Source organism: Hippocampus zosterae, chromosome 7 (genome assembly GCF_025434085.1).
Source record: "Hippocampus zosterae strain Florida chromosome 7, ASM2543408v3, whole genome shotgun sequence".
Lineage (NCBI taxonomy): Eukaryota > Metazoa > Chordata > Actinopteri > Syngnathiformes > Syngnathidae > Hippocampus > Hippocampus zosterae.
The window spans coordinates 19,411,183-19,436,473 of NC_067457.1; the positions used below are offsets into that span (position 1 = coordinate 19,411,183).

General features: G+C 44.5%; 1 long non-coding RNA gene across 3 annotated transcripts in view; it reads left to right on the plus strand.

Annotated features, from left to right (window-relative positions):
* Positions 1–25,291, plus strand: part of LOC127603563 (uncharacterized) — a 42,035-nt gene that overhangs the window by 3,066 nt on the left and 13,678 nt on the right. Inside the window, exons 2-11 of one of the 3 annotated variants that reach the window (XR_007963097.1) lie at positions 37–133; positions 7,170–7,266; positions 9,951–10,109; positions 11,511–11,669; positions 12,072–13,616; positions 13,709–13,790; positions 13,840–13,934; positions 15,826–18,048; positions 18,157–18,248; positions 22,607–22,777. This is a non-coding gene — a long non-coding RNA (uncharacterized LOC127603563). Of the gene's footprint in view, positions 1–36; positions 134–7,169; positions 7,267–9,950; positions 10,110–11,510; positions 11,670–12,071; positions 13,617–13,708; positions 13,791–13,839; positions 13,935–15,825; positions 18,049–18,156; positions 18,249–22,606; positions 22,778–25,291 lie in introns of those variants that run through there. The other 2 variants (XR_007963096.1, XR_007963098.1) reach the window with 2 other exon arrangements.

Consider the following 25,291-nt stretch of genomic DNA (forward strand, 5'->3'; position numbering starts at 1 on the left):
ACTAAAGTGTCATTTTCTTTCTTTGCCACATTAAAGCAACCGCATCCGATGCATCTCATCACTCTCAAACTCCCTCGTCATGGCTGCGATGCTGCCCGAGGACCTGAAGACAAGCATACCAATGCGCCTGCAGGTATGCACGCTCACACATTGGCAGGTGCAGCCTTCTTTCTGCGCTGTAGCTTTTCATTAACTTGTCTCGCACAATCAGAGTCTGTCAGCGAGAGTGACATGGGGGGAGAAAGGACATGGGAGGAAATAGTTTTCGCAGATATGTCTGTGTTGTCGTTGCTGCATCGAAAATGGAACTTCCTTCTCTTGTCTGATAACATTGTTTCTGACTTTTTGTTGTTGTTGTTGTTGTTGTGTCTTGAGGCCTTACACGGCCAGCACTTCAACAACACACAAATACAGATGAGAAAATGTTACAGTGCTTTGGTTGATGTGCATTCTTTGCTGTCAACTCAACATAGTTACTGTCCACACACCTGCATGTTAAAAAAAAAAAAAAGAAAGCCAAACGCAAACAGTCGATCAATTAATTCAGCACCTCTATGTGAATACAAGTAAAGGATAAATTCAAAAATGTACTGAACTGGGGAGTTTGTAGCCGTAAAACCACTAGCAAGATTCTTGAATTGATTTTGAAAGTGCACGTTGTGATAAATAGCCACAGCGGATGCATATCCATTTTTGCGCTAGCAACACTACGCTAGCATTAGCATTGTAAAACAAACAGCTAGCCACGACTCGACATTGGCAGCGTGTTAGAGAGAGAGAGTGAGATCCAGCCTCTTATTCTTCATCTATTACTTCCATTTCAGTTTTTCCTCTTTAAAAAAATTTTTTTTTAGATGTTCGCATACTGTGGAAATGCCATAACTGTCTAACGCACACGTTGAGCCACGTGTTAGGCGCCGGCGTCTTGACGGGGGTGGGGTGGGGGGGGTGATCTGCCGGTCAATCGGCTATATTGATTATTGGGACAGCAGAGGTTGGTGGAGCGGCAGCAGTAATTAGGGCTTTTTGGTGTGGATTAGCTGAAAGAAAAGGTCACCTGCTAAACATTGGTGGCAGGACCGCTGGCAGTGACAGCGCAGGGAGGGAGCGGGGATGCGCGTGTGTGAATGTGTGTGTGTATCACATATAAGGGGAAGTATAATCTGGTGTCATGATTGGCATTACATCAGCCAGCAAGGCCTCCTTTGCTTTAAAAAAAAATCTCAACTCATTCAAATGCTATTATATTGTATTAGTTTCTATAATTGCGACATGATGATGATGATGTTGGTGGATTCGATGTGCTCCCCACTGAAGGGGTACAGTTAATCCTCAAGGTGTGGTCTTGAATGATTTTTAAAATGTCATCTTAACCTTGTTGTCACACTGACACCATATCATGACTCTACAACTTTCCTCTCACGAGGCTTGCACTCTTACAGCTTGCAGGTCTGAGTGTATTTTGGGAGGTCACGACCCTCTTGGGCTGTAATCTCGACAAACAGGACAGAGGAGCTGCCGCAGGACGTACGCTAGCTTTCGTTTGTTTTCTTGCACGCCTTTGTCAAAACGAAGAAACTGAATTTCTCAGTCAGAAAGGATTGATTTTTTTTTTTGGGGGGGGGGGGGAACCTCGGCGTGATCACGTTTCTTCTCTTATGGGCTTTTATGGTATACAAGCAAGTCTGAATTTAGAGTTGCTTCAGTTTAGGAGGACGTCGTGCTGCAGCATGATGCAGATCCAGGAATGTTCAGTGTTCCCACAGAGCAAAGAGAATACGTGGCTGCGACTTATGTTGTGTGTGTGTGTGTGGGGTGGGGGGGGGGGCGTCCTTGTTACTGTAACACGGATGGCAATTTGTTAGCTCCTTTATGGTGTTTTGGATCATATTGTGGCATTAAACTGGTTATTGTATGTTTCATTAGAAAAATTTGGTGTTTCAAATACCTTTTGGTTATGTGTCAGTTATGCAATAATCTAATTCAGGAATACTTTTAGGGTGTTTTAAAAAGTCTGTTTTCATGAGTTTAAATATATTAAAGTGCATTCAAAAAATATCGTTTTTGCTTTTTTTTTTGTTGCTGATTTTGTGGGTCTGCAGTGGTGCCCACCATCAACAAAGACAGCGTTTACTGAAATGGAAATATTTACAAGTCAGCCAGTGTCCTCTTCATTGTCTTTGATATACTTTTATCAATTTAGAACATGTACTGGGTAAGCGTGGCTCTCGCCCTGTCCCACATAAAATGTGTTCACACCATGTGGCACCAATTGTTTCCCAATAAAAAGCAACAATGCGGATGATTAAGAAGGTGTCTACTCGTGTGCATTTATGGAGTGTCGGCTCCTCTGCAGAGGATCAGAGTGAGGCGGCGGCAGCAGCAGCTGCGGAACATTCGGACGCTGGCCAAATGCTGAGCTGCAGCACTCCAAGTGGCAGACATGCAGAAGACGCCCTTGCGCGTCTGCAAAAATAAACCAGACATGAGGAGACAAGCGCTGATTGAAGGGGCTCATATGCAAGTGCTGCTTTGCTTTGCATTGCTTTTTGTGTGGCCCCGTGACGCAAGTGTTTGTGTGCAAGGGAGGGCCCGCAAATTTTCGTGACCTTTCCACGTCCTTTTGGGTCACGTCATGTTCCCTCGTGCGTGTGTGTGTGTGTGTGTGTGTGTAGACGAACGCCACTGGAGGGAACACTCTCTTGCACTGTGTTTACATGTGTTTTGGATTTGTCCCTTCCGACATGCAGCGCGCTTGCGTGACTTGAAATGCCAGCGAAAATGGCGTGCCAGCAGAGCTCTTGAGCAAGTGTTGTGTGACAATAGCGGAGGGAGGAGCTGGAAACAAATGAGGGCTAAATAAACTCAAGTGAAAGGTGGGTGTATGTGTGTGTTCGGTTCATGTAGTGAGGTCCAAAATTATACAGTCTACTAAAAATCATTTGCTTTCAGGAATCATCTTTCTGGCAGGCTATTAGTCAAAAGACACACATTTTCCTTCCAAAATAATCAGCGTGGCATATCGTGATCAATGAGAAAGTTGCGCACGAAATTGCGTTCACCAGCTGTCGTGTGCGATTTAGCCAATCGGAACCAACCACGGCATTCCTAAAGCGAGTCGCCAAGATGTAACTTATGGTAGACATTCTTAAACTATGTTTAAAATCAGCACGCAAAAGGTGGCGATGTCATCGGACGTGCTCTGCCGTTCAAGGAACGTGACGTCGTTTAAATCCTATGTGGTGCAATTTGCTGAATTACTCCTCGACTGGGAGAAATCGCATCGTAGCGAGGTGTGGAAAATGCATTTTAACCTAATTTTTGGTTAAATTGGGATCCTTCTATTATAAAAGGTCTACAGAAAAACATATTTAACAAAAAGCTGAACTGCTAAATGGCAGAGTTGGAAAAAAAAAATCGGACTTCTCACACGTACATCACATGTACGATCTTTGGGGTGGGGGAAATGACGAATCAGCTGTTTCAGGCCCCTATCTTGTGGCTCTTATTTGATATACAAGAAGCCACCACAACTGTGGAATGAAAATAAAACTTGAAACCTCTAACATTTGGTGGTCATCGTGAGAGCTGTGGAGGTGCGCCCGTAAGCGTGCGCCAAATAATTGACGCCTCATAAGTCACGCCGTCTGTCTCTGCTTGGTTGTTTTTTCCACAGGCGTGCTGGGTTCTTGTAGACCAAATTGACGAGATGACAGACGGCGGAGTTTTTCGCAGATTATATGTGTCATGTACTGCCCAGCCATATTGAATGTTTAAGCAAATATATATATATATATTTTTTTTTTAAATGGATCATTTTGGAAAATTGCAAATTTCCCCTTCAAGACAATCTCAATTAAATAATTCTTTCGTGAACTAAAACAATTCATCTGTGTAAAAAAAAAAAGAGAAAGCTCAAGCTACACTTGTTGACTTCCCAACAATTTTGAAGGCAACTGTGGTACCGGAGGGCACTTTAGCACTACAATAAAATCAAACCAATTTTTTTTTTCTACAAATGAAAAAAAAATCGTGTTTAACAGAATGCATTTTGAATAGCATCAGTTAGCGACAGTGCAGACGAAACAACCATCTAGCTGCGTTAGCTTGCGTTCTAGAGTTCACCAGAGGGTCAAAAGTGTCACCATATACATCACAGCTGTAGCAGAACGGCACATACCGTTGCCATAGTGATCAGCCATTTTTTTTGCCCCCCCCCCCCCTCCCCTGCCGTGCAAAGCCAAACACTAGTGTTCGCTCCGATACGACAAAGGACAAAACCGAATTGTGTGCTCTGACCCAATGCGCGCTCTGTCCGCGGAAAGTGTTTATTTGGCCAGGTGCATCTGCTCGACTTGCAGAGGGGTCGCCGAAGGCGCGCGCGGCGACTATCTGTGCTCTCAGCTGCACCGATGCGCCAGGATACGTAACAACGAGGCGCTGCCCGGCGTGATAACGCAGGCAAAATCATCAGTGTCACAAGCTCCACTGAACATAATCAGACTGTACTAGATGAGCCTTTGGATTCGGGACCACGAGTCGTCCGATTAAAGAATGCACGCGGCGGGTGTTTCATCACCCCAGAAACAAAGCCGCCCTTGCCCGTCCCACGTGTTCGCTCATCGCCGTGGAAAAAGCCTGTTTCCCTGGCAACCGAACTGGCTCTCTTTTGTCACGGGAATGAGGGGAGGAGGAGGAGGAGGAGGACAGACACTCCAGGCTGACCTCCACCTGACCTCTATGCAGACATATTGCTTTCTGCTTTACTGGAGGGTGCGTTATGATTATGATGGCTTGTTTCTCTACCTGAGCTGAAAAATTCCCTTCCCAACCATTATATTTTGATTTGATGTGGACAAGCCGTAATGAACGCGAACAATGTTTTGGTCACAAAGCATACAGACACAACGGAGCGGGTCCAATAGATGGACATCCATTATGTCCCTCTACTGCCCCTAGTGGTGACTTGTGCAGACAACGAAGGTGAAACAAGGAGATGGGGTATGGTAAGCTGTTTGATCATTTGTTGGACGAGGACCCTTTCCATCCGCACCCGGAAGACAATTCAGCACACAAGTCGAAAGACGACTGCTCGTCATGCTTTTTCCACTACTGCTTTCCACTCTACGAACGACAAGGGTGACCTTGGTGAACAACTTCATGATACCTTTGAGGCAAACCTGTGCACCGGTTGAGAATTGCATGCTACTGATGACCTTATGCATTTCTACGAGTTGACAGCATTTCACTGGCAGTACTTGTCGTGCACAGTTTTGCCCCACTCATAACGCAGTTTTTTTTTTGTTCTCCAGTTGAACCAGCTTTAAAATAGAAGGTGTTGACATTTATGGCAGCCATTTTGGTTAGCGGTGCCATGTTTGCGTGTCAGTACTTATTACAGTTGAGGTTGTAGCGCATTTTACAACTTGTGAGACACTTAGGCAAGTTGAAGGAAAGAAAAAAGTTGAAGGAAAGAAAAAAAACATACATCATGCAAAGGACGTCCTTTGCATGATGTATGTTTTTAAATTAAGACTGGATGTTTTAGGTTTTAAATTAACAGTGGTTGACTTCAACAATATTACATGTACACTATACTGAATTGTTTTTTTTTTTTTACGCTGATTAAAACTGATTTTGTCTTTCGATTTCCTTTGGCCAAATAGATTTCAAGCAGCTTGCGCTAAATGACTGCATTCAACCTTCACGGCTGCAGAATGGCGTCGAGCAGCACATCGACCTTTTGTCAAAGCCGTCCAATTCTAATTTGGAAGCAAACCAAATGACACGCCATTGATACCCACCATATGGCCATATTTTACCGTTCAAAATGGGCAGTGCTCTCAGGGGAATTAAGGCAAATGCCCTTTTTCAAACAAATGTAAAACAAAAATACATTTTACACTTTTTTTGGCGCCTGCACCCAAATATAATGCAAGCTCCTTTGGGTTCTGCCCTACCCATCTATAAATGTTTAGCAGGATTATGTCACGGTTTATTTAAATAAGAACAAAAAAAATATGACCTTGACAGAAAATAATCACTCTTTAAAGATTTTTTTTTCTGGCCATTCACTCCAATTTCCTCATTCTGGCACTTAAAACGTCTCCAGTGTCTCTCACTCACGCGTTGGATTCATTTTGTTCTCATCGGCATTATCCATTCCCTTTCTCACCTCCTTCACTCTCTTGTCATCTGGCCATCATCTTCATCGGGACTCTCGCCGATGATATCGGGTTGCTGCTGGCACCGCGGTGTTGGAAAAGTGCCGTTAATGGGCTTTCAAATGCTTTATGGTTAACACTGCCTGTCAGAAAGGGGAGATGGGATCACCGTTGATTACGTAAGATGGCTACCGAATGCAACATTCGGATCGAGAGGAAGTCCTGCAAGATATTTGATGAGAGTGGCAGAAAGGAGAATTTATTTTATATTTGAGGAAAGCTGACTGCTTTGGATCAGCCTTCGATCATCTCGGGAGCCTGGTATCGGTGGGTCTGTCATTTTCTGATCCTCCCTCTCCGCTGGCACAGGAGGGGTAGCACTGCCTCTGCTGGCTGAAAGAGGTATTGCACAAAGTTCCCCCGGCAGATGAATGATGTCAAGCAGACATATTTATATTCATTTAGGATGGAGGAGGAGGCGAAGCCATCTGTAACGGATGTGATGGGAATAAGTGTGTGTGTGTGTGTGTGTGTGTGTGTGTGTGTGTGTGTGTGTGTACCCTCACATGTGTGTTTGAGCATGTGTTCCAAGGTATCCGTCGTTTGTGATGAATAAATCACGCTTTTGTGTGAGTTGATGCCGTGTTTGTGCATTTGCAGTGCGTGCTTGTGTGAGTGCGTGTGTGTGTGTGTGTGTGTGTATGTGTGCCTGAGCGAGCGAGGTCATTCTTCGGTCACTTGTTCAGGCTGTGTGATGAATGAAGAGGAGAGGTGTCTGAAAAGCGAGAGATTCGGGAGAAACATTGTTCTTCACGGTTTAGGGAAAAAAAAACGAGGTTTATGTTGTGCCACAGCCTGAAGGAACCACCCCAAAAAGTCAATGTCAAAACAAGCTGATTTATAAACTAACAGAATATTAAAATTAGCACCCTGGTGGTTGTTATGATGCCAACCTCGCCCTTTTTTTTGGGGCCAAGATCTAAATTCTATTTCTTTGTTTTACAGAAGTGGAGTGGAAGCAGTTGTTTTCCTTGGCAGACCAAACCGCTGGGGTCAAAGGCATGTGACTCAACCAGGAAGTATCAGGCCGCATAGACAGGAAGTGAGTGGACCAAACAGGAAGGAGCAGGCTACTGGGAGCCAGCCACATTCACGGCCAGCGGTGTCAGCGAGAGGGTTGAAAAATACCCTCTTTAGGTTACTCTTAGGTTTAGGAGTCGCTGTTGCGCAAGTGAAAATAAAATGGAGCAATTCAGGCCCCGTGATGCCCTCATGGTGGGCATAGAGAGCCACGCTCGCCGATGCCGTTAATTGAACATGACGCACAGTCAAACCCAAAATGAGAAAACTCGCAAGGAGCTGCTGTTGACCACAGCTCACACCCAGAAGGTCACACGCTGACAAATTGGCCAACTAACCTCAGATCCTGACGTCACTGGTTAGGTCAAGTTTTCTGCACAGTAACACCAAAATAATTAAGATGAAAATGGAGGAAATTATATAATTTAATTAAAAAAAACAAGCATATTTTAACATGTTTTAAGCACTGTTGATTTTATCTTAACAAAATAAAAGTTCATTCTATTTTTCATCTAGTTATTCCTTTAGTTTTCATGAACAATGCCAACTTTATTTTTTGTCATTTCAAACAATACAACAACATTTGGGCTGGTATATTTTTAAAAAAATACTGCTAATGCATTACAATGGGGGGGGAGAGAAAATGAAATGGAAAAAATAAGATGTAACATGCAGAACAGGTGAATGAATGCTCAATGGCAGTCTGAAGGACATGATTGCACGTGTGAGGAAATGTGTTTGGCACATTGCGGTCAGGCACAAGTGCATTGCGGGATCAATGTCCACACCTCGTCCTAAATTATTCATCCTGTCAGCTGGCCCGCTCGCCATCTTCCCTGGAAAGCGCTGACCAAGAGCTTCATCCTCACAACCCCAAGCATCCCTACGGATCCCCCTCTTCATCCCTCCTCCTCCTCAGCCATCACTTCCTGCTCTCTCCCTCTCCCTCGTTATCTCCACCGTGATTCGCTCATTTACGACCTCACTCCTTGCGTATCTCCCGTACGTGTCCCGGGCTTTTCATCCGTCTTCCGCTCCCATTATTCACCGTCTTCATTAGACCGCGAACTCCCACAGATTCGCTTTCTAATTCTTCCCCTTCATCTCGACTTGCCAAATCACTGCCCGCCGGGGTGCTGCTGACTAAGATTATAACGCACCGGCTTTTGTTTGACGTTTGTGTTTGCGGCTGGGAGGCCTCGGAAGACAGCCACGGTGATCTCCCAGAGGCTGAGCGTGTCTATTCATCCTCATACTTATGTGTATGCATGCATGCTCATGATCAACTCTGAGAGGTGTGTGTGTGTGTGCGTGCGTGCGTGAGAGAGAGATTTGGTAATTGTGACATGCCTCATACATCATGGCTAGAGCCGGTTTGATTACAAGCACAGGGGCCCGGTGATTAATTGTTGGATTCAGCTTCCTCGCCCGAGTTGTGACACTCGGTCACAGAGCATCTGTACTGACACCCCCGTGCGCAACCTTACATACTGCACACACACACACACACACACACAATACCCCCTGCCTTCCTCCTCAAATCCACCCCAGCACCTTCTCTCCTCTCCTGCCTTTCCCTTTGTTACCTCACGTTTACCTGCCATCGCAAATGAAGCCCCTCCACCCATTGTAAAAGTTACCTTCACCTTTGCAGCCCCCCAGTCGCTCATCCTCTCCAATGCTTTCCTTTTCAGGCAATCCCCAGCTTCTTATAAAACGCTCCACACGGATTTGACCTTCTCACCTTTTAGCTTTTACTTCCCAGCGAGGCAACACAGCCCGTTCCGTTGCGCTTGTACAACCTCACGGCTAATTGTCCAGCCCGTCCATCCATTCTTTCTGCACTGTGCACTTGAGAGTCACAGTAGGAAGTGAAGCCCTTCACAGCCGACTCTACCCTGGACTGATCACCGGCAAATCGAATCACAGCGCAGTGTGAGAAGAGGGCATTGAGTGACTGTGCCAGTCGACATTGTCCAATCCTTTGAGACAAATGAGGACCCAACAGTAAAGATATAAATTACAGTACCGTACTTTTCATTATAGCCATAACATGGTTGCAGCCACTAAAATCAATCAACTTTATGAAGCCCATTAAAGAAGAATTTAGTGTGGGTATCTATTTCGAGTGAAAACGCCAACTAAACTGGGGATGTGTTATCGAGCCACGCGCGATATGCGAGAAAAAAAAATATGTATCATTGGTACCCCTCTCACACAGGAAACGTGTTTACGCTGATTAAAACATTCTTTGTTCAGTGTTCCTTGGCGCCCTTTCTCAGTCTCTCACTGGCACAATTCTTCAAAGAAGCAGCGCGGTGTGCTTGCTTTAAATTATTTATCACTGCCACTTGATGTTTACTCCAGCATAAAACTGACGCATACAATGAAAAAGAAAAAAAAAAATCAACATTGTACATCCAAACACAAATGTTCGACCAAGCCAAAGAGTCCACAAGCTTAATGCTAAAATCTAATGGAAAACACCAATGAAGAGCTAGCATCAATTAGCTTCCGTTCCAATAATCCAAAACTTCCAAACCACAGCCGCTGCAACAAACACGGAGCAGCAACACAGGCGGTTGTGGCTCAACGTGGTACTACACCCAATGAAATGTGTTTTTTGGCAAGTATTTTGATACAGCTCTTGTCTTGGATCTCATTTCAACGTCCAGGTGTACCTCACTAAGTGCTCTCAATCCTCAGGGAACGCCCAGATTGGTCAGACTGGACAGATGAGCTCCAGCTGACTCCCGGCCAACTCAGCGGAGCAAGCTAAGAAGTGCAGGTGTCACGTTGTCGTGGTTGTGACTAACCCAATTGCACTTGGATCGCAGGGGACACGCCCTCAACGCCGTAAACAGCGTGAGTGTGCACACACACACACACGATATGAGTAAAAAAAAGCACTGAAGGGCAGCAAAAAATAAACATACGCACACAGAGTCGCTCCTCATAGCAACTCTTCTTTTTCTTCTCCTTGCTACTCCAAGTGTGTGTGAGTGTGTGTGTGTTGTAATCGCGTTTAATGCCCGCACTCATTGTTTCAGTCGGGAATCCTTGTGTGGAGTGGACGTGCCGGCAGGCAATCGCTCATCCTGATACCACATGGAACTGAGAGCCATGGGAGCGTCCAGCCTCTCTGCTTGCTTTCCTCACCGATTTCGCTCCCTCCGTTTCTGACTGACTCTCGTCCCCGCCCACGTCTCTTTTATCGCACTACAGTCGTCGTCTTATCTTACCTTAATGCCCGTCAAGTCTGTCCTCGTGTTGTGATGGGTGAAACCCACTGGATAATGCGCAGTATAATTGCCATACTGTTCGCGTTTTATCAAATTTCCTCTCTGAGACTAACAATCAAAACGCATCATATTTGTCAAGGCACATTTTGCATGAAAGCTTCAGACTGCGCAAGGCGGGCCTGTGCCTGATTCTATGGCCAGTAGGTATCATTAGAATCGCAAGCCATTTGATTATTTCTCTTAAGTCATCGAAATATGTGACAACGGGGAAAACATTTTCTCAAACGATATTCTTTGTATTACAGTGAAACTCCTCTACAACGAAACTACATGGGAGAAATAAATCTCCCTGTTGCGTAATACGAAGTCTTAGTAAAAGACATAATGCAAGAAATTGATGTGAATGCTGATTGTAAATTTTGCCATTTCTTTCCCTTTGCTTTCTTTCTACGCTGGCTATATGAAGTGTCAAACGAGTGTAAGCTCAAACTTATGCACTATTATAATAAAATCGAGTGCACATGCATTTGTGTGTGTGTGTGTGTGTGTTTACATCTGAGATAAATTTGCTATAGTGAAAAAAAGTCCCCTGTTGTGATAAATTTCTTGTTGCAAATGTGATTTTGTTGTAGAGGAGTTTCACTGTAACATTACATCACGAGAGCAGACATCTTAGTGTGATGGTATGCGTCTCGTCGCCACAAGCACAAAGGTGAAAACTGGCACGGCCCTTGGCTTGAATCGCACTACGTTGTACACACCTGGTTGCACAAATGAAAACCTATCTTGCACAAAATTGGTCCGAGGGACACGAAAAGGCATTTCACTGGATTTTATGAGGCGTCGCCCACTGATATCATCTTACTAACGTCTCTCCTGTCACCTCACATTTCCGCTGCTCATATCTGAGAAGCGTCTCTTTGGGCCCGAATGGCGTCGGACCATGTGAACCAGCATGATGCCATCGGAAGCTAATAAATCATCTGTTGGCTTTTTTTTTTTCTCTCTTTTTTTTTTCCCTCAGATTTATTTGGACTGTAATGAAGACTCGATGGGCTCCGGGCTGTACCCGGCGGCGACGAGGTGACACTGATGAATGGCTGAAGGTGCGCTCACTGCAGTCGGGCAGGAGAGAGACAACTGTCAGCCTGCTGTGTGTATGCATGTGTTCGCATCCCATAAGGTATATATACAAATGTAATTATTGTTATTGTATTAAGGTTAAAAAAAAGACAATATTCACCCTTATGTTTGTAATCAGTTCTGTTCAAGAAAATTGTGCATAATCCTGTTACTCTAGTAGGAGGTTAAGGGATAATCCGGTCATGACTAAACCACCGTTTGGTACTTTGGCAAACAGGTGTAGCTCCTTTTTAATGTTATGCGCAAGTACATTTGAGTGCTTGTGTGTCACTGTACTTTACTAAAGGCGTCTCGCCGGTAGTTCTACTTTTAACAGTCTTGTATTCACGCAAGTATTGGAAAGTGTCCGGGTAGTTTTGGCCACCTCTGTTAACCAGTGCTCAGACAGCAGAATTCCACTCTTAACACTTTCGGACTGATTAAATGCAGCATCCATCTGCAGGTGATTACAGGGAAAGCGTTTTGATAGCGCGCTCATCACCGCCCTTCAGAAGACAAGGACACGCCGAACGAGCCAACTCGATGCCTCAAGCCCCGAAGCTCGCGAGTCACCTTGTCGATACCGAATCCATACGTGGCTCGTCCCACACCGGACACAGTGTGGCGCAGCACTTTTTGAAGAGCCCGCTAACCCACCCACGCTGGCATTCTCGACGCTTTCCTGCAGCAAATCGAATCCGCGGACCAATTGAACCTCGGATGAATGAAAATGATACACGGCAATGTGATTAAGGATTGCACATCATGACATCAGACGTGCATTCGGATTGACTGTCAGTCAGCGTTTAAATTCAACGATGAATTTTCTAATGGTCCTCGTTTGCTTTGAGGTAGAACCGCACCGCATCAGAGTAAACGGTGAGACGCCTCAAACGGTTGTCGCCTCTACGGCGGGCAAACGAAGTGAGAGGACAGATAACCCGGTGGTCCTTTTCCGTTACCCTTCCATCTTCATCACTCCCTCTCACACACTTTGTTACACTCCTTCACTGTACCTCTTGGGCCCCATTCCCCCTGTCTTTCGTAGCTGTCTGTCAATTTTTAGCTACTCCACAAATCTTTATCGCATTCTCTTAAACAGTTCTCTTGGCCCCCCCCCCCCCTGGTTTTTCTTTGTATGAACGCGTCTGTGCAGTTTCACAAGGCGGATATCCCTTGTGAGTGTGCGTTCATGTCTTTATATGGGTGACAAAAGCTCTGCCTACATTTTTTTGCACCACGGCAGGTTAATTCGAGCTCAAAGCCCCCAGGACCCTTCCCCCATCTTAACAAAATTGTGGGTAATTAAAGAGCCTCTGGAACCAGGCGTGTATGTGAGTTGCGTCTAATTAAGCCCCAGTGAGCTGAGTTAGCCAATTAGCACAAGGCTCAACATTGGGCACCAAAGCGTTCCAGCCTCTGCGGAACACGGGAAGTTATCGTGGCAACGCTCTCATTTCCTCAAGCATGAATCACCCATCTTATGATTGTTACACAAACAGGAGAGGCGGGTGACAGGGTGACACCGACGCCCTCAGTACACGTTTATGTTGACATTATGGAGGAACCTACAACTCCAGTTGAGTCAGAAGCGGGATTTGAACCCACAACCTCCATTCGGAGACAATCGCAAAGCATCTCAGACTAACTTTTATCACAGCTTTCTCTCATATCACCGGTAGCTCCACCTCTGACTGAATCTGATTCCCATTCATTTCCGCAGGGCTTTGCCCACTAAATAAGATCCTCTTATCTGTCCTGGAAGAGTGAGACGGCTTGCATTAGAGACGCTGAGCGAGCGTGAGAGAGAGATTTGAATCTATCCGTTTGTCTCTGCAGGAGGATGTGTGTGATGCGGCGTCACGGCCTGATGCCTTTGGAAGATATTGGAGAGAGGAAGAGGAGGGCATGATGGGAAGACCAAAAAAAAAAAATACTATCCAGAGCTGAGGTCTGTTCCCATCTCTGACAGCTGTGTCAGCGCAGGAGACGGCATCGAGGACGCACGGTAATTTGAATAGCTCCCTTTTCTTCTCGCCGTTTTGACAGCCAGGCGACAGAGCGGTGAATATTCAACGCGTCTTTTCCTCCGGTCCTCAGACGTGCGCGTACAATTATAGGAACACACACGGAGCTGTGGAAGTCTCCATTTTGCATCCGGGACATCAGAGGATGGTGACAGGTGAGACGGCACAGGCTCAGGCGGCTGCTTTCTACTTGCGACTTTTCAGGCTTTCTCTTCTCTTCTCGGTCTCGCGCCGTGATTGGATGGGACACCGAGAGCCACCACTTAGGCAGGGAAACTGACGGCTCTTGACTTTCCGAGGTACTTCTTTTACAACTTCATAATTGACCCATAAAAGCAAGACGTTTGCCTTGCAGGAAACTCGATCCAAATTGCTGCAACGTCACGTTTCGCCGACCGCTTATTGCTCGGCGGGATTTGTAGGCCTCAATCATGACACACTCGCAGGACTACAACGGATGATAGTTTGTTTATAGACGCAGGCAAAATCTGCTCTGCATTACTTATAATGACCTAACGTTTCATCTTAGTTAATTAGACTGTGTGCGTGTACTCATTTTGAGGGGACAATGGGAAACTATGTAAGCCTTGTTTTCCAGTCTACAACTTTGGGTCTTGCATGTCAGATTTTCTATTGACTGCTGATTTGGGGACTATGGTGTCAGTCAAGTCAAATTAATTGGATGGCCCCTCATCAGAAAGTCTCAAAAGGCTTGACGGGCCCACATTTGGCAAATATCCCGCATTCCCTGATCTGACCAACTAAATTCGCAGTCTTTTTCCAGAAAGAAAGTCGAACAAAGGAAAGACATTTTTGAAAATTCTATTTCCTGACCGCACATCTTAAGAATGTTTTTTTAAAACTCATTCACTACCAAAGACGTTTTTAAACGTCTTTTCAGACTTGGTACTGAATGAGTTAATAGTCATTTCATGCTCTTGCTACTTGTGTCACTTGGAGTACTCAAAGCTTCAGCAAAAGGCAGACGCACTGTGAGATGATCTCTCCAACCAAGTATGCTTAATTTCTGTCACTGACCGTTTTTGGTCTCCAAACGCTTCATCGCTGCACCTGTCTCGCGATGAGATGTACGACGACAGTTTTTTGTGCTACGATTGGCTGAGTTGTTGAAGCGCCTTCAGTCTCAGAATCTCGAATCAAAGTCCAAATTAGCCTGCATCGTCGCTACCGTAAGACATCCTTTCAGCGCGTGTCGTTTGTGTGCGTCTTATTTGACCACTAAGTTCCAGAAGATGAACGAGGGACGTTTCCGTCCCATCTCGCACACACTCATCCTTCCTCCCGGGCTGCTTTTCTCACTGTTGGATTCGGGGGGGCTGACCCAGTATTACAGTGACATTATGGGGCCACTCACCACCTTGCTAAAATAAACCCGTGAAGGAGGAGCGTGACAGAACGAGGTTACGGCACTCCGTCGCAAAAAAAATAAAAAATAAAAATGAATGTGTACGAGTGTGGATTCCTGTCCTGGGTGTTTGTCCGCACTCAGTGACATCACACACACCGCCACATAGACATTTTAATTGGCAGACAGCCTGAAATCCATTCCAGATATCTGTTTGAAATCATTTTTCCTTCCCTTCCAAGGCTCTCTCAGGAAAATAAACTCCTTGGACCTTTTGAGCTTTTCCTTCTCAAAGTTTTACTGCCTTGACACGAAACATAAAGTCACATACTTTGCTCTTGGAAAAGGTTGAATCAGTTACTCGGGTTTCCAATGAGAAAGCAGGTTCATGCACGCTTTTTTTCCGAACCCATTCGCCGGGTACTTGGAGGAGATTGGGTTGTGCATGAAACCTTTTTTTTTTTTTTTTTTAACTGCTTGTTGGATCAAAATGGTGACCGAATGTATTGGGTCATCTCCTCAATCCACTGCACTAGGTTTGCGGTTTTGCCCACCTTGGGATACTTTGGACCCAGTTATTTTATTTATTTTTTTAAAGACTGACAGAGTCTACTTGGAGGGAGAGGAATTGATTCCAACATGGTACTTGACTGAAGTCCTTCAACTCTGGACTTCTCTATGTAATAATTTAGTCTTGGAGAATATATATTTTTTTAAAAACTGAGCGGTTTTTTTTTTCAGCTTGGCTCACGCACATCGTTAATAATATGAAAGATTTACTATCTTCGTGGGGGAGTTCTAAGTCTCTGATCCTCTTCCCATAGATGGCTTGCGCCGAGTGTGAGAAAATGGATTTTGCCTTTTTCCATCTGCTGCCCACCGTGTGGAACCTTTCCTGGACACCCTGTCAGCACCTTGAGCCTTTCCAGGGAAAACAAGCAACACTTTTGGGGATCTTCACCCTCAAGCACTCGCACGGTCTTCCTCCATGAGCATCGGCATTTGTCATAACTGCCGGCGCAACTGAGACTTGACATTCGGAACCGCATGGAAAATCTCACATCATAAATTGGCTGGTATCATATTGTGGCTCCGGGCTCATATCAACAATCTGCAAAACCCAATCCATCTCAACATCTATATCGGCGACATGCCAACATGTCTAAGTCGTCTTCCATTTGCCATCTTTAGTTTCAAGATTTCATATTTATTTTTTATTTCATGCGTGAATTAATCTTTTAAGTGCCTGATTAGGTTGATTCGCCCGACTTTTGTGGGGTCAGCCTGGATAGTGTCCAACTCCGTGACAATGTGAATGGCAGTCTGTCTCCTTGTCATGTGACTGGCTGGCAACCAGTCCCGGGAGTAGATGACGTTTCACTTGACCGCAATATTTCAAGGGTCGCAAGTGGCTGCTGTTTGATGAAATGTTGAACACACTTAACATGGACCAGAGGAAGCGAACGAAAAAAATTTGGACCCAAATGTGAATCGTCTCAGTGCGTTATTACTTGGACATGACAAATTAATGGACGACTAGTTTTGAAATCAGTCAACCACAATTGTTATTGTTTTTTTTTTCTTGTTTAAGTGAGCGTGGAAGGAAACAAAATTATTGTGGCACCTCAACGTTATTTATGACACATGTCGTTTCGGTGCATATTTTGACAAGGATCTGGCCCCCGGGCCTCGAGTTTGACTGTTGTACTCTTGATATTGATTTGACCAAATTTAGTGTGTGTGTCATGATGTCTTTACGCAAGTAAAAGCAAATGCACTCTGTGAAATAAGGACGTGGATGCATCTCAAGAGAGGTGGGGGGGCGCGCGTGCTTAAAATTTGTGCTTGTGTGAGCACGTCTTAGATACGTCGCCGGCGCAGGTCTCCCCATTGCCTCGTATCGGAGATCATTGTGCATCCATCAGCATGCCGTTAAGCAGAGCCCGCTGAGGATATGAAATGGCTCTCGCTTTGAGGGCGCTGTCGCTGATCAATGCGTATAAACATTTCGCGTCATAATCAGCCATCAATCGGCACAATAGCGTGCCGCGAATACCTTTCCTGGGCCGGGATGGCGACATATGTCTACACGACGCGCATGAGTCCTTGGTGTGGCATCTGTGGCGCTTTGGATGTGTTTGATGCAAAATGGAGACGGGCAGGCACGAGAACACGCGTAGTTTGTTTGTCACGCAGTTAAACAAAAACACCCTTTCAACCATTCGAGCACCAAAAGCAATGTGCGTGCTCACTGTGTGTGTTGCCCTGGGTTGTGTCTGGGGACGGCTTTAGAAAGTAAACCAGTTTATCCAAGGTATCCCATCTTGAATTAGCAGCTAATGACTCTATTAGCTTTCATTTTTGCGCCGAGGAGATTTGCCTGCATAAATTAGGCCGCAATCATCGGCAAAGTGTCACGGCCAAAGGACAGTTTATAAATACAACAGCCGGGCCCTGTCAGCCAGGCCGGCCGCTGATATAGACGTCGCCGCAGACTTTGTCGTTGAGCACAACAGACTTGTGCCAGTCACAGAGTGACAGGGGACTGCGGGGGCCCCCGGGGGGAGCTCCCTCGCCGCCGTCCCTGAAAAGGTCAACTTGACGCGGGCACGAAACATCGACCTGCCCCCCTGTCGGCCCCGCTGATAAAAATCAGATAAACTTAAGACCACGTATCGATCGGCGCAGCGCAGCCTTAGGCAAATGTTGTCCGAGGACCTCCTCCTCCTCGCCTGCGCATATGATTACGCGCAAGCAAATTCCAATCATGCGGCGTTCAAGACGGGAGGGTGGACGGGCAATTAAACGGCGAGATGGCTGAAGACGAAGAACGGTTGTGGAATGAGCGGGTTTATCGCAGTTTATGGCATGTGATTCACTTTCATTTTTTTGTGGATGAAGGTCAAGCAATTTCTGTGGTGAAGACAAAGCAGTCGCCGAGTGGCGCAAGTGTGCAAAGCGCCGTTGAACAAGCAGCAGAAGAAGGTTGGCTTGGATGGCCAACGTGAAGTCAGGCCAGCCAATGAATTGGACTCTCGACATGCTGGGTGCCTGTCTGCTGCCCTCTGGACCCACACCATCTTTCCACACTTTTTTTTTAAAATCAATCCCACACAAACACTTACACACTCTCTTCATCTGTGTGTTTCTCTCAGGAGGAGGAGTGTTAAAGCTCGAGGCAAGGAGGTGCTGATAAAGTGACAGGAATGTGACACGAGATTGGACCGATGACCGCTGATAACATGAGGTGTGTGCGTGTGATTGTGTGAATACATAAATGTGTTTGTGTGTGCGCATGTGAGGCCCATCTGCAGTGTGTGTGTGCAGGAATGATTTGGAGGGAGTAGCACAGTTATCTGCTCTGTCTATGTCAGCACCTCCATCTGTTGTTAGCTCTCTGGCCAGCCATGGTGTGTGCGCGCGCGCGCGTGTGTGTGTGTGTGTGTGTGTGTGTGTGTGTGGGTGGGTGGGTGCGCGTCTCGCATGCTCCCGCATGTTTTGCTCAATTAAGGGTGTTTTGGTGTCACCATGCCCGCCACGCACAGCTTCAGTCCTCTGCTGCCAACTACTGGCGAAATGTTAGTACAACTTGAATTTATGTGAAGCTCTCTCTCAATCAATGCCCCCCCCCCCCCCCCCCCCCCGCCATGCCAGGGGTGTCAAACTCATTTTTGTCACAGGCCACATTGTAGTTCCATTTTCCCTTGGAGGGCCGTCATGAATTTTGGGAAACCATATCAATGTTAAATCCCCTCCACATCTTACATATACAGCGCGCAGAAAATTGATAACTAGTTTTAAAATCAGAAGTCAAGAATAATGACTGTTATGGATTACATATGACAATTTGAAATTTTGCTTCAGACTTTAGCAATCATCGTGGAACTTGACATGCTTGATTTGCTTACGCGGGCCACATAAAATGATGTGGCTGGCCAGATCTGGCCCCTGGGCCTTGACTTTGACACCTGTGCCCTTCGCATATTTAAATACCATTGGAATAATTAGCAGTGCAATTGAAGAGAATGCCTGAATTCGGCCACACGGAGGAAATGGGTGTCACGTCTTCTGAGTGGATCGTGTTTCAGGCTTTGCTGATTTTCGCACACAAAAAATGCCCGGCTCTTTTCCGAACCCACTTGCTGCGTATCTGCAGCATTTGGAGCAGATTGTGTGACTTTTAGCTCATGGTGGGTGAATTGTTTTGACTTGAGGATTGGGATGAAGACTGGATTTGACCCGTTTGAAAGTGGTTGCCATTTGAGGCATGTCGTGAAGTTGGAGTATATTTAATTAAGATCAAGATTGTTCTCCTTAGCAAGTGTTGGTGGTGGCTGCATAGTACAGTGTGTAACCCTGCTAACTTTGTTTGGGGGGTGGGGTTAAATGGTGGCCAGGGTGATTAGCAACATCCAGTTGGGTCCCAACAAACCAGACAGCTGATTCCATCAGGAAGGGCATCTGGTTGAAAACCCGTGCCAATAATATCATGCAAGTGACTTCTTGGCAAATGTTGGGAGTAAAAATCTATATTGACGATAGCCACAGCTATACTGAGAAGCTGGTCACATTTCTTGGCGTCAGTATGTGTAGTTCAGAATCTTGACCCAAATCCTCAACCCAATGCAGTGGGTGTGTATGTGCGTGCGTGCATATACTGTACACACACATTGTGTATATATTGAACACTCGAAATTGTCCCTAGGTGTGGGTGTGAGTGTAGATGGTTGTTCGTCTCTGTGTGCCCTTCAATTAGCACCGTCATCCAGGCACTTCTGTTTATGATTGGCAGTGGCGTAGAACCGAATTTACTGAGATATGTTTCTAATTTGCTGCTCGCATTATCTTGCTATATTAGAAGGAAAATAACCCATAATGATGTCGGCAGTGGAAAAATTCATTTGACTTGCTCACAAAAAAAGTGCGCTCGTTATACGTTATCATTCAGTGTCGTGATGGATCACCACGACGTCCAGGGCAAAGCAATCATTTGTACTCCATAAAGTCCAGTCGTGGCTCTCTCGAAATGCTCAAAATGAGCTCACTGCTATCGTTCAAATGGCATTCGTTTCTCCGAGTCTCCATGTGCTTTTGCTTCCTCCGCTCCCTCCAAAATGTATCGCATGAGAGATATCCAAAGGCCATAATAGCAATTGTTTTTCCAGCGATGTACTAACGCACATTTACAGCCCATGCGATGTAATTCCATGCACATTCCCAGCATTGAAACAACCGTTTGCCCCCAAAATACCATGGCTGAAACGCTCAAAAAGTCGATTCATATGGACAAACCCACAAAATAAGTCATTCCAAATAGGTCATAATAATTATAGAGAGTGCCCCTTGTCGGCCATTATCAGTCAAGCGCATCTTTGCAGTGCAAGGTCAAAGGAAATCTGGATAGAAGCGTGTGTCTGTATGTGTGTGTGCCTCGAAGCGCGACAACAGAATGTAGTTGAAGTTTAAGGTCAAACTCAAATCGATTCGAATTGAGCAACTCTCACGGAAATTAATCTGTCATTTGTATTGCGCTTTCAAACTTAAAGGATAATTTCTGCCAATACCGCCTTTATTTTTGGCCTCTGCCGGAAAGGCAGAAACTGGCCATACAAAATGTCGGTATAATTTGTGCCGCAGCACGTTGTTGGCCTGACATACAAGAAACGAAATTCCAGTTTTTAGATCGCATGGGTTGCATTTGTTTGAGCAACACTTACCAACATGAAGACGCCAGTGTGTTGTGCTATTTTCGTTTGACCTTTAAATGGCTACGAAAGTGTTTGTGGGCGTGACTTGACACCAACCACTTAAAACACAAGACGCGACGGGCAGTAAAGTATGCAAATATAACCGATAAAAATAAGCGATTATTTCTCAAATTTAATCTCAGCGATTCAGTCTAAGGACATCCCAATAAAACATCGTCGTATATGGCTAGTTGGTTTAGCCTGCCAATCAGGTTAAGTGTTGTAATAGTTACGAATGAGGGCGGCCCAGTTCCGTTTGTTTCGTGGCTGACGTCATTCGGCCCCCTCGATGCTTACACTCATACCAAAACAATAAAAAAAGGGGCTGCGAAATGAGATTAGGCTCTGACACTGGCCCCACATCATCCGCCGACGCGGCCGTGCCGTGAACTCTAACCCGGGCGAGACGGTTCGCTCGTCGGAAAACAGAGGCGGGCGCGATCCCGGAAGCCACAGGCGCGCGCAAGCTTTCCTGGAAGAATAAGTCAATCAAGTGCGCCATCTACAGGCCGAAAAACCCAACGACGCAGTTTTTTCTGGGTTATTCAGGTCGCTTTGTATGTTTAGTGTCATGATTTTATCTGAAATACACCGATAGAAAGTTGCCAAGCAACGGGAAACAAAGTGGGAAGCTCTCATTTCAGTCCCAATTTAGCCATATAATTGATGGACATGTTATTTTTGAATAGTTCCAACACACCGTAAATGTCTAAAACAAAACAACAACAAAATCAATACATCTTATTGTCGTTTTGTCACCCAACAGTTATGAGTCGGGCTCAACATTGTTCTTCACGTGGTCTTCATTTGTAGTTTATATCACAATCACAATACTGAACACTCACGCTAATGAGTATTTCTTAATGTACCCCATAATGCACCGAGTAAGTCATTTGCCTTCAACTGCTTCAACGAAGTTAAAATACACAAAGAATACAGGAAAACACACTTGCACGAATGCTTGTTGATTTTATATACTGTATATACAGTATATATATATACATATATATATATATATATATATATATATATATATATATATATATATATACTGTATATACAGTATATATATATATATAAACACACAGTATTTTATCTTCAATATCAATGCAAAAAGCTAGGCGATCAAAACTACTCATCTTGACATCTACTTTTGCTTAGAATTACCAGAGATAAGAACTTCCGGGTGCAGCTCCAAAACAGAAATAATCAGTATATTACAAGTATTAACATAAAGCTAAATTTGGGAGTCCATGTGAACGTGTGCTAATGATTAATATGCAGCGACCAAAATCTCTTTAAATATGACAGAACAAAGAAACACGGTGAAAAGGTCAGAGAGGATAGTCGACGATCGTTCAAAGAAATGAGCCAATTTTTCCGGCGGCACTTGCCAAGGCTTTCGTGACTACAGTACTTCTCTTTGGCCGCTAGATAGCAGTAGAACCTTAATAGTGGAGTGCAACACAAGCGGTCCCGCTGGATTTTGTCAGAGGTTATTCTGGACAAGCGAGTTAAACAGTCTTCGTCTGTTGGGGTATAGTAGACACTGAAATGCCACCCCGCCCTAAAAAAAAAAAAAAAAAAGACAACAAAAATGTGTGTGGAGAAACTTTACCTGCTTTGTTGATCATCCAATCAACGCTCTCACCGCTGGTCAGATGGATTCCAATCCAAACTCCATCTGTATCATCTGGACATAAACATTTTACCTCTCAATCCTCTGCACCGTCATCCTATAAAAGGGAATTAAATGCAACATGCAGGCAGCTTGGGCCAGACTATAATTAATATGAAGTGTTTACCCCGTCGTCGGGGGGGCCCCCGTTGGTTAATGGCATTGTTTATTGTGTTCCAGGCAATTCCGCCGCATGAATCCCGGTGTTGGCGGCCGGGACCTGGTGTCGTCGATGAGTGATGCTGGTGTGTAATTATAACAGAATAAAAAGGACATAATGAAGTGCTTTCCGCCCTGATATTCTCAGTCAGCCACATCCGTGCAGCCTTGATAGCTAAAAACTACCATGTATAGTAAGCCGTTTTTAGCCAAAAAAAACCGACCATGTATAATAAGGCATTTTGAGCAGGAAAAAAATGACCATGTATAGCAAGGCGTTTTTAGCCGAAAAAAAACAACCATGTATAGTGAGATGTTTTTAGCAGAAAAAACGACCATGTATAGTAAGGCATTTGAGCCGAAAAAAACGACCATGTATAGTAAGGCGTTTTGAGCCGAAAAAAACGACCATGTATAGTAAGGCGTTTTTAGCAACAAAAAAAAAATGACCATGCATAGTAAGGCGTATTGAGCCGAAAAAAACGACCATGTAAAGTAAAGCGTTTTGAGCCGAAAAAAACGACCATGTATGTAAGGCGTTTTTAGACGAAAAAAACAACCATGTATAGTAAGGCGTTTTTAGCCGGAAAAAAACGACAGTGTATATATAGTAAGGCGTTTTTCGCCCCCCAAAAAATGACCATGTATAGTAAGGCGTTTTTGGCCGACAAAAAAGACCATGTATAGTAAGGCGTTTTTGGCCGAAAAAAACGACCATGTATAGTAAGGTGTTTTGAGCCGAAAAAAACGACCATGTATAGTAAGGCGTTTTTAGCAAAAAAAAAATGACCATGCATAGTAAGGCGTATTGAGCCGAAAAAAACGACCATGTAAAGTAAAGCGTTTTGAGCCGAAAAAAACGACCATGTATGTAAGGCGTTTTTAGACGAAAAAAACAACCATGTATAGTAAGGCGTTTTTAGCCGGAAAAAAACGACAGTGTATATATAGTAAGGCGTTTTTCGCCCCCCAAAAAATGACCATGTATAGTAAGGCGTTTTTGGCCGAAAAAAACGACCATGTATAGTAAGGCGTTTTGAGCCGAAAAAAACGACCATGTATAGTAAGGCGTTTTTAGCAAAAAAAAAAAAATGACCATGCATAGTAAGGCGTATTGAGCCGAAAAAAACGACCATGTAAAGTAAAGCGTTTTTAGCTGGAAAAAAACTACCATGTATAGTAAGGCGTTTTTAGCCGAAAAAAACGACCATGTATAGGAAGGCGTTTTTAGCCGAAAAAAATGACCATGTATAGTAAGGCGTTTTGAGCCGAAAAAACGACATAGTATAGTAATCATTTTCCTGCAGACCCTCCCAAGTGCATGTCAAATGTGCCTATCGTGCAGACCAAATCACAGTCACTGGTGGTGTAGTGGAATAGACGCCGGGGCTCCGTCCAGGCAACTCCAGTTCGAACCCAGCTCAGTGACGTGAGAAAAACAACAGCAAACATTTTTTTCTGCAAACCCTCCAAAGTGCATGTCAAATATGTCTACTGTGTAGAACAAATCGAAGTCACTGGTGGTATAGTGGATTAGATGCCTGCGTTCCATCCAGGCAACTCCAGTTCAAACCCAGCTCAGTAATGTGTGGAAAACACCATCAAACAGTTACTTTTTCCTGCAAACCCTCCAGAATGCATGTCAAATACACACAGTCACTGGTGGTGCAGAGGTATAAACGCTGGCTTTCCATCCAGGCAGCGCAGGTTCAAACCCCGTCCAGTGTGCTAGAAACACCTATATGGTAAAAACACTATACATGGTCCTTTTTTTGCCTCAAAACGCCTTACTGTACATGGTCATTTTTTTTCGGCTCTAAACGCCTTACTATACATGGTGGTTTTTTTCGACTAAAAATGCCTTACTATACATGGTCATTTTTTTCGGCTCAAAACGCCTTACTATACATGGTCGTTTTTTTCGGCTAAAATCGCCTTACTATATATGGTCGTTTTTTTCGGCAAAAAAACGCCTTACTACATGGTCGTTTTTTTCGGCTCAAAACGCCTTACTATACATGGTCTTTTTTTGGGGGCTAGAAACGCCTTACTATACATGGTCTTTTTTTTCGGCTCAAAACGCCTTAATATGCATGGTTGTTTTTTTCGGCTCAAATGCCTTACTATATGGTCGTTTTTTTCGGCAAAAAACGCCTTCCTATAAATTGTGTTTTTTTCAGCTAAAACGCCTTACTATACATGGTCATTTTTTGGGGGCTAAAAACGCCTTACTATACATGGTCGTTTTTTCGGCTAAAAACATCTCACTATACATGGTTGTTTTTTTTTTCAGCTAAAAACGCCTTGCTATACATGGTCATTTTTTTCGCCTCAAAACGCCTTACTATACATGGTTGTTTTTTTCGGCTCAAATGCCTTACTATATACATGGTCGTTTTTTTCGGCAAAAAACGCCTTCCTATAAATTGTGTTTTTTTTCGGCTAAAAACGCCTTACTATACATGGTCATTTTTTGGGGGCTCAAAACGTCTTACTATACACATGGTCCTTTTTTTTGCTAAAAACGCCTTACTATATATACATGGTTGTTTTTTTTCGGCTAAAAACGCCTTACTATACATGGTCGTTTTTTTCGGCTAAAAACACCTTACTTTACATGGTTGTTTTTTTCCGTCTAAAAACATCTTACTATACATGGTCCTTTTTTTCGGCTCGAAACGCCTTACTATACATGGTCGTTTTTTT